The sequence below is a fragment of the Mytilus edulis genome, chromosome 12 (assembly GCF_963676685.1).
Source record: "Mytilus edulis chromosome 12, xbMytEdul2.2, whole genome shotgun sequence".
NCBI lineage: Eukaryota > Metazoa > Mollusca > Bivalvia > Mytilida > Mytilidae > Mytilus > Mytilus edulis.
The window spans coordinates 3,868,632-3,885,279 of NC_092355.1; the positions used below are offsets into that span (position 1 = coordinate 3,868,632).

At 32.4% G+C, this 16,648-nt stretch overlaps 1 protein-coding gene across 9 annotated transcripts in view; it reads right to left on the reverse strand.

Moving 5' to 3' along the window:
• The window catches only part of LOC139499490 (protein tyrosine phosphatase type IVA 2-like), a 40,598-nt gene extending 25,317 nt beyond the window's left edge, over positions 1 to 15,281 (reverse strand). For 2 of the 9 annotated variants that reach the window (XR_011658199.1, XM_071288186.1), the window contains exon 1: positions 15,124 to 15,281. The gene's annotated coding sequence lies outside the window, so the exon portion shown is untranslated. Of the gene's footprint in view, positions 1 to 2,067; positions 2,226 to 2,437; positions 2,857 to 10,087; positions 10,438 to 14,586; positions 14,725 to 15,123 lie in introns of those variants that run through there. The other 7 variants (XR_011658203.1, XR_011658201.1, XR_011658200.1 and 4 more) reach the window with 7 other exon arrangements.
• Between the last annotated feature and the right edge of the window lie 1,367 nt (positions 15,282 to 16,648).

Here is a 16,648-nt window from a genome sequence, read left to right on the forward strand (position 1 = left end):
ATACACAAGGTAGATAGCTTTCCTAATACAATACACAAGGTAAAAAACAAAAGTAGATTGGTTTTCCAATATTCTAGTACACAAGGTGTTCCTTCTGCAAAATCACTTTTGATAAAGACATTATTCTTGAACAAAAGCATTCCTTTCCAGAATTTTTATCTTATATAATATTCAATTTTCAATGCAGTGACAGTTTTATATATTATGTATATATTTTTCAATCCATACAGTGTTACAGCATGCATATATAGATTATAAGATTTTCTGTGACCCAATATAAATATTGTTGTTAATAATGACATAATTGGATTTTTTACTGACATGATTTTGATCTAAACATACATTGATGTATTATATGTTTTCTTTTACAAGCAGGCTTAGTCAGATTATAAATCAGGATCTTTGTACAATGTACGTTGCAGTAAAAAGTTTAATATACATAAATATATCTAATTGAAAAAGAAATGAAGTTTTTAATGCAGTTCATAACGTTTTTATTGCAATCCATCTTACTGCTCAAACTTTTTAATAACATGTACCAACAGTCGGTCTTCACGCTTAAACACAAGTCCTACGGCCCAGGCTTGTAAAATTCTTTTCTACTAGCCAACAGAATCCAACTTAAATTGAGCTTTGGCGTTGTAGACTCAAAAATTTACTGAGAAGGCTGCAACACTTGATTACATAAATATCTTCTAAATATATCTAAGTCTAAGTACATTGGAACATCTCCTTACATTAATAAGACTTCCTGGTAGTACTTCCTTATTTGTTTGAACTACCCTACTTCTACAGTAAAACCAGGATATTGTAGATCTATGTCTTGCTATAAAGACAGGTAATTTAAATGCAGGTAAATGACACCAGACATATTCTGAAAGTCCTGTCTGATGCAAGAGTAATGATCTTATCAAACATAGATAAATTATCCTATATAACCATCCCCATGTAAAGTATGGGGCTATGGGCTTTTATCATATATATAAAACCATCCCCACGGCCCATGTAAAGTATGGGCTTTTATCATAGATATAAAGCCATCCCCATCAGTAAGATCAGACAAGATTAGAATAAAGTTCTTAGTCTTTAAAACACATGAGCAGCAGTGAATTAAGAAACCTTTTAAAGGCTGATGGATTCAATGGGAGATTTATTGCTGACCCTTCTGGACCAACATGTTTCACCCCGGATTTATAATTTGAAAAATAAAATTTATCTTATCTTTTCTTATCTAAAATGTAGCTAAAAATTCTAGTTTTAAGTGGTGTTTGCTGGTTTTGTTAGTTCTTTTTTCTTTTTGTTCATTCGGATTCCTGGTAACATTGGTTTTTTTTTTATATCACATGATATCATTTGATCTACTTTCACATAAATGTTTTTTTCTTGCCTCCATTTTTTGTACGGTAAATTGTATGAACATTTATTTTTCAAAAATAAATTATCCAGCACTCTTTAGAATAACTTAAAATCTACATGTGTTTAAGTGTGTATACCCTCCTTCCTTGATGGGTGCATTTTACATAGACAAATATAATCGTATAATATAATCAAAATGAGTATGTTAATTTGATGTATGCCTTTTTGTGCTTCTTCGTTACATTTGTTGTTTTTATAGTGATTAAGATGATAACACAATGTTGACTGCTGTACCCCTATTTTTGACATTTTTTACCTATTATGTCTGTTTGTTTTGTTCACGCATCGGTGACTATATAATGGAATTTGATGCGACTGTCATACAAGTGAGAGGTTTAGCTAGCTATAAAACCAGGTTCAATCCACCATTTTCTACATTTGAAAATGCCTGTACCAAGTCAGGAATATGACAGTTCTTGTCCATTCGTTTTTGATGCGTTTTATTATTTGATTTTGCCATGTGATTATGGACTTTCCGAATTGATTTTCCTCTGAGTTCAGTATTTTTGTGATTTTACCTTATACTGTGTATGACCCTTAGTCCAATGTGTACATGAAAGTACATGTACAAAAAGTAGGACAATCAAGTACATCAATAATATTGCCTTTTGAAAACGTTGGAAATTATGTAAAAATATAAATAACACTTACCAAACTAAAGAATATTAATTTCCAAATTTGCATATATATTTACAAAGTCAAATTAAAATTGTTGAAGTTTACAGAGTAAAATACATTTTGTTTTAACCACTTTAAGTCCATGTTAAGCGTTAAAAGTTTTAAGCTGTATTGACGTATTGTGTGAATATGAAACAACAGGAAAAAGGTAAAAGTCATAATATCATGTCTATGTATATTTGTGATCGGAGGTGGTCATTATAAAATGTCAACGATTGGTAACTAGTTCACATACATAATAAATATTTCACACATCAGACTTTCCCTTAAATAAACAACTTCTGACCGTTAATCAACCCTTCATTACAAAAACAAGAGAAATACAAATGTTTTAACAACTTACATTTACACGATAAAGACAATTTCATTATCCACAGCCCCAAACTTTACACTCACATTTTTCCATTGTGAGAAAATCAGAAAGAAATGAAATAGGTCATGAATGAAGACAAAGATTTAAATCCCATTGATACATTCTGTCCAGGTACATTCTGTACAGGTAACAGGCCACCTACTAACATTCTTAACAACCATTTTAAAACCTTCAAACACTTTATCTGTAGTTGAGGTTTTATCAGACAATTTATCCTCCTTCCTTTACAGACCTATATTAACATCAATCAAATGTATACTTATGTCACTATTCCATGCATGTAATTTGGTCAAACGAGTCATTCATGGGTCTTCATTTTCTTATGAATTAAATTTTATGTGCATGCTGTGTATTTGTTTTTTGAAGATCGTGATCATGATGCCACAACCCATATAAAATTTAAAATAAGATGTGGTTTGACTATATAGATTTATATACAAGTACCAACCACAAAAGGTGTACACAGGATGTTGACTTGTGGATGTTTTCATGTCATAAGTTTTTTGTCTCATTGATGTTATAATGATGTATTATCTTATAACATTTTCTTATATGTCAGTAACATCACAGTATACATGTATAACTGCAGAATATCACTGCAAATTACTACAAGATGAGCAAATGTATAAATGCACTCTTAGTCTAGTGTAAATATTGTTACTTAATCCATAATATATTTGTCTATCCTGGTTATTCCATCACTTGACATGTTACCTAAGAAATGTTGAGAGTTAACTTTTTTTTACTTGTCTCTTTGATGTAGGCTGTGATATTTTTTTACTAAATATGTACCGTACGTAAGACATGTAACAATACTAACATGTACATTGTAGATGGAATGTTTGTTAATCTTTTATTTATATTGGCTCTTTGCAAATCCTAAATGGCTAAGTATTCAGTAAAGTGCTGTTTCAATGGGTGTCCCAGAAAAATGCATTTTTTTCATATTTTAAATTATTTTGAGTTTTAATGCAGGTAGCTAATCAATTCACTGCATGATGAAGAGATAATATAAACAGTCTCGTATGAAAAGTTTATTGTTGAATAAAGTATTTTATAAATGAAGTGTTGAATTCCCTATTTTTTGCATGCTTATTTTGTGACATGGTCGAATGACCCAAAATCAAAATTGTTTTATTAACCTTTTTGTATGAATGGCAACTAGGCAAAAAGGATTTTCAGGTAAAACAATAGGGTTGGCAAGGTTAAGGACACTAAAACATGAATCAAAGCGCTGTAAGCGCTGAAGGCAGTTAACCAAAAACCAAGGCAACCGTAATTATGAAAACTGTGGCAATGTTGCCTCAACATTAAACATTCATATATAGTACATTCATGTTTATCTAATGATTTATTTATTAAGGCAAATAATTAATATGTTATCAAGGTTTCAAAAGCATTGCATATACGGTATCAATGTATATTTTTTATGGTGAGTCTGCAGTGGTACAAGTTCCCAATGATTGCAGTTGTTCTACTTGGTAGTTAACCTTGGTTTTATTTGACTGCTAGAAGTTCAATTTGACTTAGTATGAACATGTAATAGTATGAATGGACTGGTTTCCCTGGAAAGAAAACTGAGTTTGTGTTCTATAGTACAAAAGTTATGAGACACGAATCAGACAAATGTTCACTACAACAGGGATCAAAGGTGAGGTCTGACTGACCTGCCCATAGTAAATGTAAATGATTTGTTATTTTGTCCCATACATATGAATATATATAATTTAGGGGTGGGGATCTCAACGGTTTTCAAGTTCTCAAACAGGTAGGGGTAGGCAGAGGATTTAGGGGGGCAGGGGGCCCGCCCCCCCCCCCCTTTTTTGGAAAAAATTTGGTTGCTTATATAGGGAATCACTGAAGCGTGACTGGAGCGGGCCCCTCTTAGGTCAGTTAGTGGGCCCCACTTATAAAAATTTCTGGATCCGCCTCTGGGGGTAGGGTGACCTAGGGACTTCCCCTACATTTCATTTTATTTGTTATATTGTCCCATACATGAATATATATGGTTTAGGGGTGGGGATCTCATTGGTTTCCAAGTTCTCAAACAGAAGGGGTAGGGTGACCCAAGGGACTCCCCCTATATTTCATTTAATTAGTTATATTGATCCATACATTAATATACATGTATATTGTTTTGGTGTGGGGATCTCGACCGTTTCCAAGTTCTCAAACAGGAGGGTTGGGATGACCACAGGGACTTCCCCTATATTTCATTTGATTTGTTATATTGTCCCATACATGAGTATATATGGTTTAGGGGTAAGGATCTTGACCATTTTCCAAGTTCTCAAACAGGAGGGTGAACAGTGACCTCAGGGACTCCCCCTATCTTTCATCTGATTTGTTATATTGTCCCATACATGAATATATATGGTTTAGGGATGGGGATCTCGACCATTTTTAAATTCTAAAACAGGAGGGGTGGGGTGACCCCTAGCAACTCTTCCTATATTTCATTTGATTTTTCATATTGTCACAAACATGAATATATATGGTTAAGGGGTGTGGATCTGGACCGTTTCCAAGTTCTCAAACAGGAGGGGGTGGGGTAACTCCAGGGACTCCCCCTATATTTCATTTTTTATTTATTATATTGTCCTATACTTGAATATATGCAGGGGCGGATTCAGAAGGGGGAGGGTTGCGGGCTTGCACCCCCCTTAAATTTGCAAAGCATGGGTTGATTTAAGTTTGCGCCCCTCCTAACATAAAATCCTGGATCTGCCCCCTCATATGGTTTAGGGGTGGGGAGCTCGACCGTTTCCAAGTTATCAAACAGGAGGGGGTAGAGTGGCCCAAAGAATGCCACCTATATATCATATGATTTACTTACATTAAGGTATATATAATATAGTTGCATTATTAGTGAAAATAAAGAATGAAACTTTCAGCTACTTTAATTGACCCTTCAAAATTGAGAAAAAACAAATAACCCCTAGAAATTGCAGTAAACTTTACACTTTAAAAGCATCTCACATGCATTATCATCATTTATCATTTATAAAGAAAATTTAGACTGTGACCATGAACATGTATATTGTTAGATATACTGTTCCCAGCTGTCACGTTGTATTGGATTTTTAAATTAAAATTTGTCAAAAAGTAATTTTGAGTTTCTGAATAAAATATTTTTTCTGCTTTTTCTTTCTTTTACATATATATTTTGGTTTACAATACTAGTGTTTATATTCATTTACCATGCATAGATGTATTTTTTCACCTGCTTGGATTTATTTTGTAAATGATCGCCAAACCCGGAATTACCCTTATCCGATTCCGGAATCGGATCCGATATTGTAAAATATTGTCTTCACGGCCGCCATTGTTATGTGTTTACAATGTTGTTTTTGTCAATCAGATACGATTTTACTCGAATTTATACAATATTTGTCTGCGATTTTCTGTATAAAGCTAGCGGTTGAACAAAATGAACATCGCCGTCATGAATAATAATGATAAAAATAAGTTTTTAGCTCGTTTAATTGGAGACTTTGGTGAACATGGTGAAAAGGTTTGCAAAGTAATTTCTTATTTTCTTTCAAATGTAAGGTGACTACGTCGGGCGTAGCTAGAAACCAACTATCCTAGTCGAAATTCCGCTTGCAAAAGTGGAAGGTCGCGGACCTCGGACCACCGCTAATTTGCACACCTGCCTCCAAATTGAAAAGCTACGAAAATTTCTTTTTCTTATTTGAAATTGCCGCCAACAGCATGAACAGTTGAACTTATTATATAATAGACTACTGACGTAGTTGTACTACGTATTGATGACAAACAATATTCCTACGACTTTTGTCATTTGGGAAATCTAAACCACTTGTCTTGAGAGATTTTCGGCGATTAAATATTTCATACAATTGTTCTTTGACATCTTAGCTAAAAGCACAAGTCATAATGAACTACACAAGGATTCTTAATAAGCACTACTTCCTATGTGTAACTTTAAAACTTTTGGATAAATCGACGATCATTTAAGGTTTTTCTGGTCATTTTTTTTGTAATCCAGAATAAAAAGTATTAAAAAAGTGTTCAATTAGTTATATATAACATAGTAGCAAGCTAGATAATAACAATGGCAAGTATTTCAGGATTTATTGGGTAGAACACAAATCTAGGGTGCTCGCATAATGCAGCTTAACTGCATAAAAATCATCGAAAAATAAGGATTAAAAACAATTTTAAATGGTCATGTTGTTGGACTAACATTTTCTGTCTTCTTCCTATGTGAAAATGAAATATAAGTTATGTAACAATAGAGGGCAATTAAATGCACAAAATATCTTGAGGCTTGAGCTTATTAACTAAAATGTGATAATTCATCATGAAGTTACAGCAGAAAGTTTTATTTTTTTCAGGAATTGTCATTAAAGTTTACTCTTGAAAAATCTGTCCAACCGTTACGGGCGAACATTTCAATTTTCATTTGCAAGTTGCCAACTCAGTTTAAGTTTTTTTTAATGTTTATGACAACAAATTTTACTACAATCGCGATGTGCATACGGTATTGCTGTCAACTGTTCCTTTTTACTTGAGGTCAACGACATTGAAGGGGTGAACACTCTTTCTGTCCAACCAAGAGATGGAAGTTACATCCAACATTTGTCCAAAAAAATGTTACGTCCAACATCCAAGATATTCTCTAAAATGGCTACCACAAGTCACAGAATCAATTTCTCTTCTACTTTGACAATTACTTAACCTTAAATACTACCATATAAATGAAAAATAAAGAGGTTTTAAACTGTTGACAGTCTAAATTTGACATAATTTTGAAAATTAGGACGTAACAAGAGTCCATTAATTTTCTGTTGGACGAACCGTAGGACAAAATCTTCTAATGTCGGACGTAACAGCTTTTTAAAAGTAAAAAGAACCTTGTTAACAACTAACAAGTCCACATAAACTAAAAAATAGTTCTCAGACCCTTCCTAGTCTCTTCTTAAGAGGTGCCCATTTTTAAATTCCCATTAGGATCAGTAAATTAATGAATTCTGTCCTATGTTTGTCCGACAGGGAATATAATCTGTCCTATGTTTGTCCTACAGTTTTTTATGGTTTTGTTTTATCCATTTATTTAATAATGAACCATTTTACCTCTTGCTGAGGAACACCAGCTGTAGATATTAGTATAAACAGCATAGTTTTGATTTTGTTTTTGACTTTTAATGATGCAAATGGAACAAATTCTCATCCAAAAATGTCCCCGTTTGTCCGACATATTTTAAGATTTTCCCAACTTATAAGTTAGTTTTTGAAAAATTTAACAAAATGATATACTTTAATTGAAGATCTTATGAACTGTCAGAGAAAAATTGATATATTTATTAACTAGGCCTTCATATAAAAGAAAAATATTCAATTTTTCAATGTCCTGTTACATCCAACATAACCTCTGTCCAACATGCTATTTAGGTCTAATTTTATGTTTTCTGACTAAATAACTATCTTTTTACATGTAAAACCCTAAACTAGAATCATTCTCCTTTCAGAAAATCATGTTATTAAGATTGAAACAGCTACTTTTAAAATCATACATGTTGTCACACACTAACAACACTATACTGAATACTTAGCCAAATAAGTTATCTTCTATACTGTCCAGTTTTGCTACTTTCATGACAAAGGAATACATTGTAGCTCATATATGTACATGTAGGTAATCAGACATGTGTCTTCACTTTTAACCAGATTACCTCTTATACACATGATATATGTGCACTATGTACACACTGTAAATAACCAACATGTAAATTTTATACAGTTTGATAATAATCCATTTCATTCTACTTTTTTTCTCAAAAGACAGATATATATATATAATATATATGTGAAAATTTTCAAAGTCTAACATTTTTCTTCAAATTTAAACAAAACAACTTGCTTCAAATCCTTTTTAAAACTCTCACATTCAAACACACAATATAAATAAGATTTTATAGTCTGATTTAATACATTTACATTTTACATTAAATTTGCAATACATCATGGATGTCCTTTTAACTACATGTAGGTCAAACCTGAATTTCTTTGATGTACAGATAATATCATTCTGTACCAAGCAGTAAGATCACATGATTAGTCATGTCACATGTTCTGCATTAGAAAGTTGACATAAACTTAAAGATATGGGTGCTGCACAATATTGCATTCTGTTTCAGTGACAGATCCATGGGGTCCTGGGGTTGGAACCCCCCTTTTTTTTTACCTTCAACCTTTGAATGACATATAGTTGGACCCCCCCCCCCCCCCCGCCCCCTTTATCCTGGGTTGGGAACCCCCCTTTTAAATAGTTCAGCCGCTAGGTCCACCCCTATGTTTATTATCCATTAATAAAAAACACCTGATACTGTGTACACCCATTGTAATCGTGGCATTCATTATTTAAATTTACATAAAAATACTAAATATTTTTTAAATTTAAATCTTCCGACATCCTTATAATTTACGGCCATTCTAACATTTTCACAATAAATGCCCATAAAAGGAAAACAACAATTACATGACAGCCCGATACTGCAGATAGTGAGACAAGTGCACTGTCATACAATGCAGTGAATACAATCAAGGTTTATCTGTAGACCAATCGATACAACATGCACAACTACACACCACTTTAATTCACCTGTACTGCTGATGAAGGGGTGAATGTCCTCTCTTCTAATAGTCCTATATTGATGTGAAGGAATGTCACTTTTAAGCACGACTGGTTATTAAACTATTTGATGTATTTGTGAACATCATATTTATTGTTGATGTATATATGTTGTTATACATGTACAATATGTCAACTGAAAATTTCAGTAGAAATGTGGTGAAGTCCTATTTCATAAATTCTGTACACATCAGTCACATGAAAGAAGATTTAAATGTGGGTTTTTTTCTGAGGCAGAATGTGAAAGTAAATCTATACATACATGTAGACATAGTTTGGGGAAATTATATAATTACAATTTTGGAAAAAACTTCAAGACTTTAGAATCACTTCTAATTATCAGATTATGACTTCATGCATGCTTATGCTAAAGGAGATACAATGTACGTGGGTACTGACCAAACAAAGTACAAAACTTATTTGCTCCTGAATTAACCCAGAAACATTGAATACTCTATATTTATTTATTTTTAAAATAAGGACTAAGGCACAACAATTGTAAATGTTCTGAGTTCAGTAATTTTTAAATAAGGAAGCACAACTTTATTCTATTTCTCATTATTTGATGTTATCCATCACTGATAACAGAGGTATCTATATTATGTCTCTGCCATCTCTTAGCAGCATTATAATGAAAAAGTACGATGATCATGTATCTTCCCCCACTTCACAAAAATTCTTCATCAGACATCTGCTGCTTTTAATTGATCTCTATGTAAAACATATCACATACCTAAAGAAAATATTTCATTCACAAAATGATAACATATTTACATAGACTGTCAGGTAAATAAGACACACCTGTATGTAACCTAATGACCTTTATCAAAACAAACAAAATGTCCCCTCGTATATCACTCAGATATTTATTCAAACATTTAACCAAATTGTCTCTGCAGTGGTCCTTCCAAAATTAAAATTTTAAGTATTCAAGAAAAATAAACAACAATATTATTGGTATTTACCTGTAAACATGTGTATCCTTGGAGGAAATGAGAAAAACTCAGTTATCATTGGAAGATTTTCTGGCTAACCACTAACAATAGCACTATCACGACTACAGTAGTCTGTAGCATCCAAATCATTTACACTTTATACTTCTATAGACTAATGACATTCATGGTGTAACATGTACATGTAGATAAACACACTGACTGATATTAGAACCATTGTTTACAACTCAGCTCATGTCTATACTTTTTCTTCCTTAATAATTATATCAATTGTCACCTATGCATTATTTTCAGTAATATTCTTTTAAATATCAGATTCTAGCAGAAATAATATTTGTCCATTGGGGAAAGAGTAAACAGATCTATACATGTACAATGTACAAAAGTATTCAATAGATAATCAGTTAATGTAAATACAATGTAATGCCAAGACATATATATATTAAAAATTTAAACAAGTAATAAATCACTAGCCTTGTTTTGGGATAAGCTGGGCCTTTGGACAGAGCCCAGTCTATATAGAAAATATAGAAAACATACCCAGACTTGAAGCAGCAATTTTCAGTCTTAAAATCCATGAATTACAAATTCAACCCATACAGAGGACAATGTTCTAATAAATAAGTTCACTTGTCTGGCACTTATTAATAAAGTTGTTATATACATGTAATTTAATAAAGTTGTTATATACATGTAGGATAATAAATTGAGAAGGTACTAAGCAGTCTTCACGATGAACTATTAAATCTACAGGCCCGGAGCTCAATTTTTAATTTTTTAAAGTTAGATTCTGTTGGCCTGGGCCTAAAATAAAATTTCATTTGTTTGGCATTGCCGCCCGACCTACTGAAAAACTTGCCGCCCAAATAATTTTATTTGCGTTTCAGAAATTTATTATTTTTTATTTAAAAAAATCGAAATTGTGCCGGAAATTGATCGTATCCACCGAGTTTGTTCCTGGCTTTACTTATTTCAAATCATGATCTTAAAAGCGCTTGCCTTGCACTGTATTTGGAGCAAACATTTAAATGACATGGAATAGAAAAAGTCTGCCAAAAGTAATGTCAAAGAGGCCGGCAGGGGAAGGCATCTCCCTATGCTGCAATGCATTGGTTAAGGGAGATGGATTTTTTATCAAAAATCAAATTTCAGCTATTCTTTGAAAGAAACGTTTTGAGAGACCTTGTAGAGGACTCAATTTTATCTTTTGTAAAGCAGAAACAGACGATTTCTGCTTGTTTTTGTCGCTTCATGAGATAGAAGTTTTTCACCGGGACATCACAGAACAAATATGCGTGGCTCTTACATTTGATGAACTTATTAAATATTTGAAATTTATCATTGACAAATTATCCCTTGAACCAGAGAACAAAGTATCTACTATAGTCAGAACCACAATGATGCATTCAAGATAATTATGGCTGTAAGCACCAAATCTTAAAGACCATAATGATTTACAGGTTTATAGTAGTTTTGTAGATGCTAGCCTGGAACAAAACATACATATTTTAAAGACTAGCATCTTGTGTCAATTGAAGTACTTCCCCCTTTTCTTGCCTTTCTTCTTAACATGAATAGGATAATTCTTAAAACATAAAAGATACTGACAGAAACATAATATAAATGTATCCAGTGTACTAGTGATGAATAAAATCCCCTCCTTTTCCACAATTCTAAGGGCTCATTAATTTATCTGTATTCATGTAATGCATGTCCAGATTTCTGTTAATCAAACAAGCATTACAACCCATAATTTATTTATCTGCAAAAATTGTCTGTCCTGCTGTATATTTCCATTTTGAATTTATCATACGTTTTAAACCTATCCCTGAAAAACCTTGCACTTGGATAATATTAGTATAAACACCATGTCTATTTGTGCCAACCTTCCAAATTTTTAATATTTTGCTATCCTAATTTGGAACAGATCCTTTATCCTCAAAACTTATCAGGGGAAGTAGGCATGTTTGTATGGTAGTTCGTCACACCTTACATGTATGATTACTAGCCTCCAGGTATTGGTTTGAGCCCTACATGTAGTTGGGCAGTTGCAAAATTAAGGTTTGATTTTCATGTCAGATGTGATAAGGTTAGTCAGTTTCCTCCCACAGGTTGGCATTTTCCTTCAAGTACTACGGTTTAGTACGGCACTAAAACTGACTGCCATGAAATTACCCATATGGTGTAGAAAGTGATGTTTATAAAACCAAAGCAAAGTTTTAAATCTTTGTCCATTTGTACAAGGAGCCGTAGTGGTTGAGCCATTTAACTTATGGTAATTTTACCAAACTGTGACCACAACTTCAAGATGTTACATCAGGCCTCTGTTCAATGGGCAGTCCCACAATAAAAGCTCAATTTTCACGTCATACATTTTATATGGTTAATTTGTCAGTTTCCTGCCTCAGTTGTTTTTTTCTGGGTACTTTGGTTAACTTTGCCAATAAAACTGACTGTCTTACGTGAAATTATCCATATGATGTAGAATGTGACATTGATGGTTGACCCCTTTCAAAGAAACCACCAGCATGTACACACAACAATGCTGCAATGCTTTAGACAACATTGATCTGGAGACTTCATGATTTACATGTATAAGGCTTTTAAATGTAAAAAAAAATAAATCCCTACCTACCTACCCACCTGCTGATAGTGTGGGTCGGCAATGCCAAACAAACAATTTTTAAAGGGTTGCCCTGTAGATATGATTTTTACAGGCCCGAGAGCAATTTTACTAGCCTGGGCTGCCTGGGCTGCCACTCAGTGTGAAGACTGACTAAGGCAGTCTGGATTAGGGGGGGGGGGGGGGGGGTCTGTTATTCTGTAAACATTTAATTTCACCCCTTTTTTCTCTAATCTTCAAAAAATTAACCCCTTTTTTCTCTAATCTTTATTTTTTTTGCCCGTTATTCTCTAATCTTCATTTGTTAAGGGCATTATTCTTTAATCCTTTAACCCCATCCAAACCCTCTACTAAGGTAATGATATTGATCCAAAAACTCAAAAGTTCAACAATATTTGTTTATACATTGTACATGTAGCTAAAATGTTTTACACAATTTTAATTCATTTACAATACATCACTAATCAATAAACTGATAAATTCAGCTTATAATAGATTTGTTTAATTACACAGTATTACAATTATCAGAGTTTTTATCTCTAATAGTGTGGGTGACATGTCCCCTAAACACTGTTTATTTAGCAATGTGATTATACATGTTTAATGGCAATTACATTTGACAAATTTGTTAATACCCTGAATTACAAAACACTGACACGAAAATAGATTTTTTTTTCCAAACTGATTCAAACAAAGCTGAGAAATAAACAAAGTATCCAAAATATTTAGCCTACATAGAAATACAGGGGGGAATGAAAAAAAACAGAAGTAAAGAAAAGTATTGAATGGCGAACTTATGTTTTTTCTTTTCATCATTTTAATCTCTGAAAATGACTCTTTATATGTCTCCATTTTATCTATGTAAGCATTTATCAATAAATCTATTAAATTGAAAATACAATTATGACAATGGGACTTAAGTATTTGTTGTATAAATCAGCTTAGCAAGAACATGTGCCTATGTTCAGTGAACTGTGAAATTGGGGACAAAATTGTAATTTGTCATTGAACTTTGAAAGTTCACCTCATGTTATAATTTCCCTATAAATTACATTTCTATGGTCATTGGATCACCTTTATTTGACATTCGTTTTCACAGTTCTCATCATAATGACTATGTGTACTAAGTTTTAAGTTTAAATGACAGACCATAAAACATAAAATACTTTTCTTCTTATTGCCCATTACCAGTCACTACAACTGCAGGTGGGTATGATAAATTGTATTGCCAGTTTTGGGGATATTTTCATCCCAGGGTAATATGATGTCCACCTAGTATAAATTCCTCAATATAAATTAATTATGAGTTATCTCCCATTGTAAGAAAATCTATCTGCATTTTAAATACAGTTGTAGTAGTAAGATAAATTGACATAAGTTGCTTCATTTACATTAAAAAAACAGTACAAGTGATTCTAAAAAATAATAAGTCTGAGCAAATGACGAATAATTATTAAAATTTCTGTTGTTTGAAATCCAAGAAGTCCGGTTGAAAATATTGTTAGATTCAATTTTACATTTGCACATGTTCTTGACTCTTGTATGAGGATAGTAATGCCTTTTAACGTTAGGAGTAAAACAGTCATTTTCAGCTACCGGCATTCGCGTCAAATTGGTTAAAATCTTACAATGATTCGTCAAAATATCCTTAACATGATTTGTTAGAGGTCACAAATAATTATCGTTACCCTCATTTAAAAAAAAAAACATGATTCGTCAAAATCAGTCAATGTTTTTATCGTCATACACCAAAAATTACTGTTAATGTCATTTGGCAAGAATTTTTACTGTTATTGGTTATACAGGTACCCCCATTACGACCCTCTTGTATGTATCAAAAATAACGAAAAGGGGATATTACTTTTATCTTTAAAATAGCAGTGCTTACCTGATGAATGCCAAAAGATCAGGCTAAATACAAACATGTACAGAAATTGAAACAAAACATTTTCCTGTTCAACTTCAAAAATTTTGTCACAGAATAAACTTTTGATTTCACATTATGACATACAAGGAGTATATTGTGCAATCATAAAAACTTAAGGTCAATTATGTAATGAAAGATAAGTCCCAAAGTGGAATTCTTTATCAATGAATCCAGTGGAGTAAAAACCAGAATTGGTCATTATTGTTATCTTCGACGCAGATTTGGGACTTTTTACTTCACTAAACAAATAATAAAACAACAAGAAAATGGTATCAAACACCATTCTTTTCATTTTTAGTTTGGAGGTATATTTCTGCAATATTCATCAGGTATTGTGTAATTTATAAACATAGGAATTTTAACTTTCAATTTCGCTTCCTACGCATGAAACACGCACCAGATGAATGAATGGGCAATACACAAATTTCCCATCTGGGATCCGTTTCTCGTGATTGCGAAACAATTTTCAATGAAAGACAAGTTGACAATTCAACTTACCAGTATATTCCTGCACATTGATCGCACTCAACGCTTTTACCTCGCTCTTACAGCGAGACGGTACAGAAAAATGGGAAATCTAAATGTTTTCACCTCTACACAACCGCTCTCAAGCAAGTATGGCTGTCAGACGTGTGACGTCACGAGTACATTGGGGCACAAGGGGGGTAATATTGATTTACAGATGTGACTAATAACCAGTGAGTCACTTGTTGATGAACAGGGACCTAATTATACAAAGCTATGACAAGTCACCGTTAAATAATGAAAACTTTCAAGCAAATATGCTGATGAGGAAGCCAATAAAAATAAAATAAAATTGAAGGATTCTTCTATAAATTTGTATTTACAGATTGCATTATTAATTTAAGGTGTACAGTGTATCATTACTATATATTTTCTAAGATAGAATTTTCTTTTAAATAGAGATATTGTCTTGATTCACGTTAATATTATCAAAAGTATAGATCACTGTGCTATTTTTTTCTAATTACAAGTAGCACAAAATTGCCCAAATTTGCATATATATTATCAGAGACATATAATACATTATACATGTATTATATGTCTCTGATATTATTCACTCTTTTTTAAATATTAACTTCAGTTGAAAAGATTATTTTTTTTTATAAAATTCGAGAAGGAAAAAATATATAAGAAATTATGTCACCAAACTTATTTTCTTATAATGAATAAAAAAATTAATTGTTTGGCTAACTTTACAATCATGTTTAGAGTTAGTTACCTCCCCTTACATGGCCTTTTTGAGAGAGAGAGAGAGAGAGAGAGAGAGAGAGAGAGAGAGAGAGAGAGAGAGAGAGAGAGAGAGAGAGAGAGAGAGAGAGAGAGAGAGAGAGAGAGAGAGAGCATAATGAATATCTGTTAAAATATCATATAAAATACAACAAATCACTTATTTTTTTCTTATTTAAAAAAAACCGCCTTACACAAACACTAGACTAGTGTACACCAGCTGAAATGTCTCGTATCATTTGAGTCGACAACATTTTGCTTAAATATGGTGTAAAAGTTTGGGTTTTTTTTAAATATAAATGATTTTGTCAAATCTTAATGAAATTTTACGAAAGTTGGACAGAAGCTTTTTATTCTCAAAAGATTATACAGACCTTGAAATGATGAATTTATATTTTTAATTTTCCCGTATTCTACTGATAAAAGGAATTTCTGTTTGCATATACAGTCTGTAGTTGAAGTTTGTTGCACTTCAATTACTTTGTTAACCCTTCATTGAATTTTATGAAACTTTTGCAGAAGTTTTTTTGTGATTAATGTCTGAAGCAAAACTTTTGAAAGTATATTTTTTTTTATTTTTCAATTTACATACGGACTTATGTTTTAGCAGTTTACAGACTCTCTGTGATTATTATTTTTTACATAATGATTTTGAAAACCTTCAGATGTTGTCATGAGACTAGGGTAGAAGTTAATATACCAGATCAAGAAAAAAAGATCTTAACGGATTGAAATGTTTGATTATTTAAAATCCTATTATAGACTGATAAAA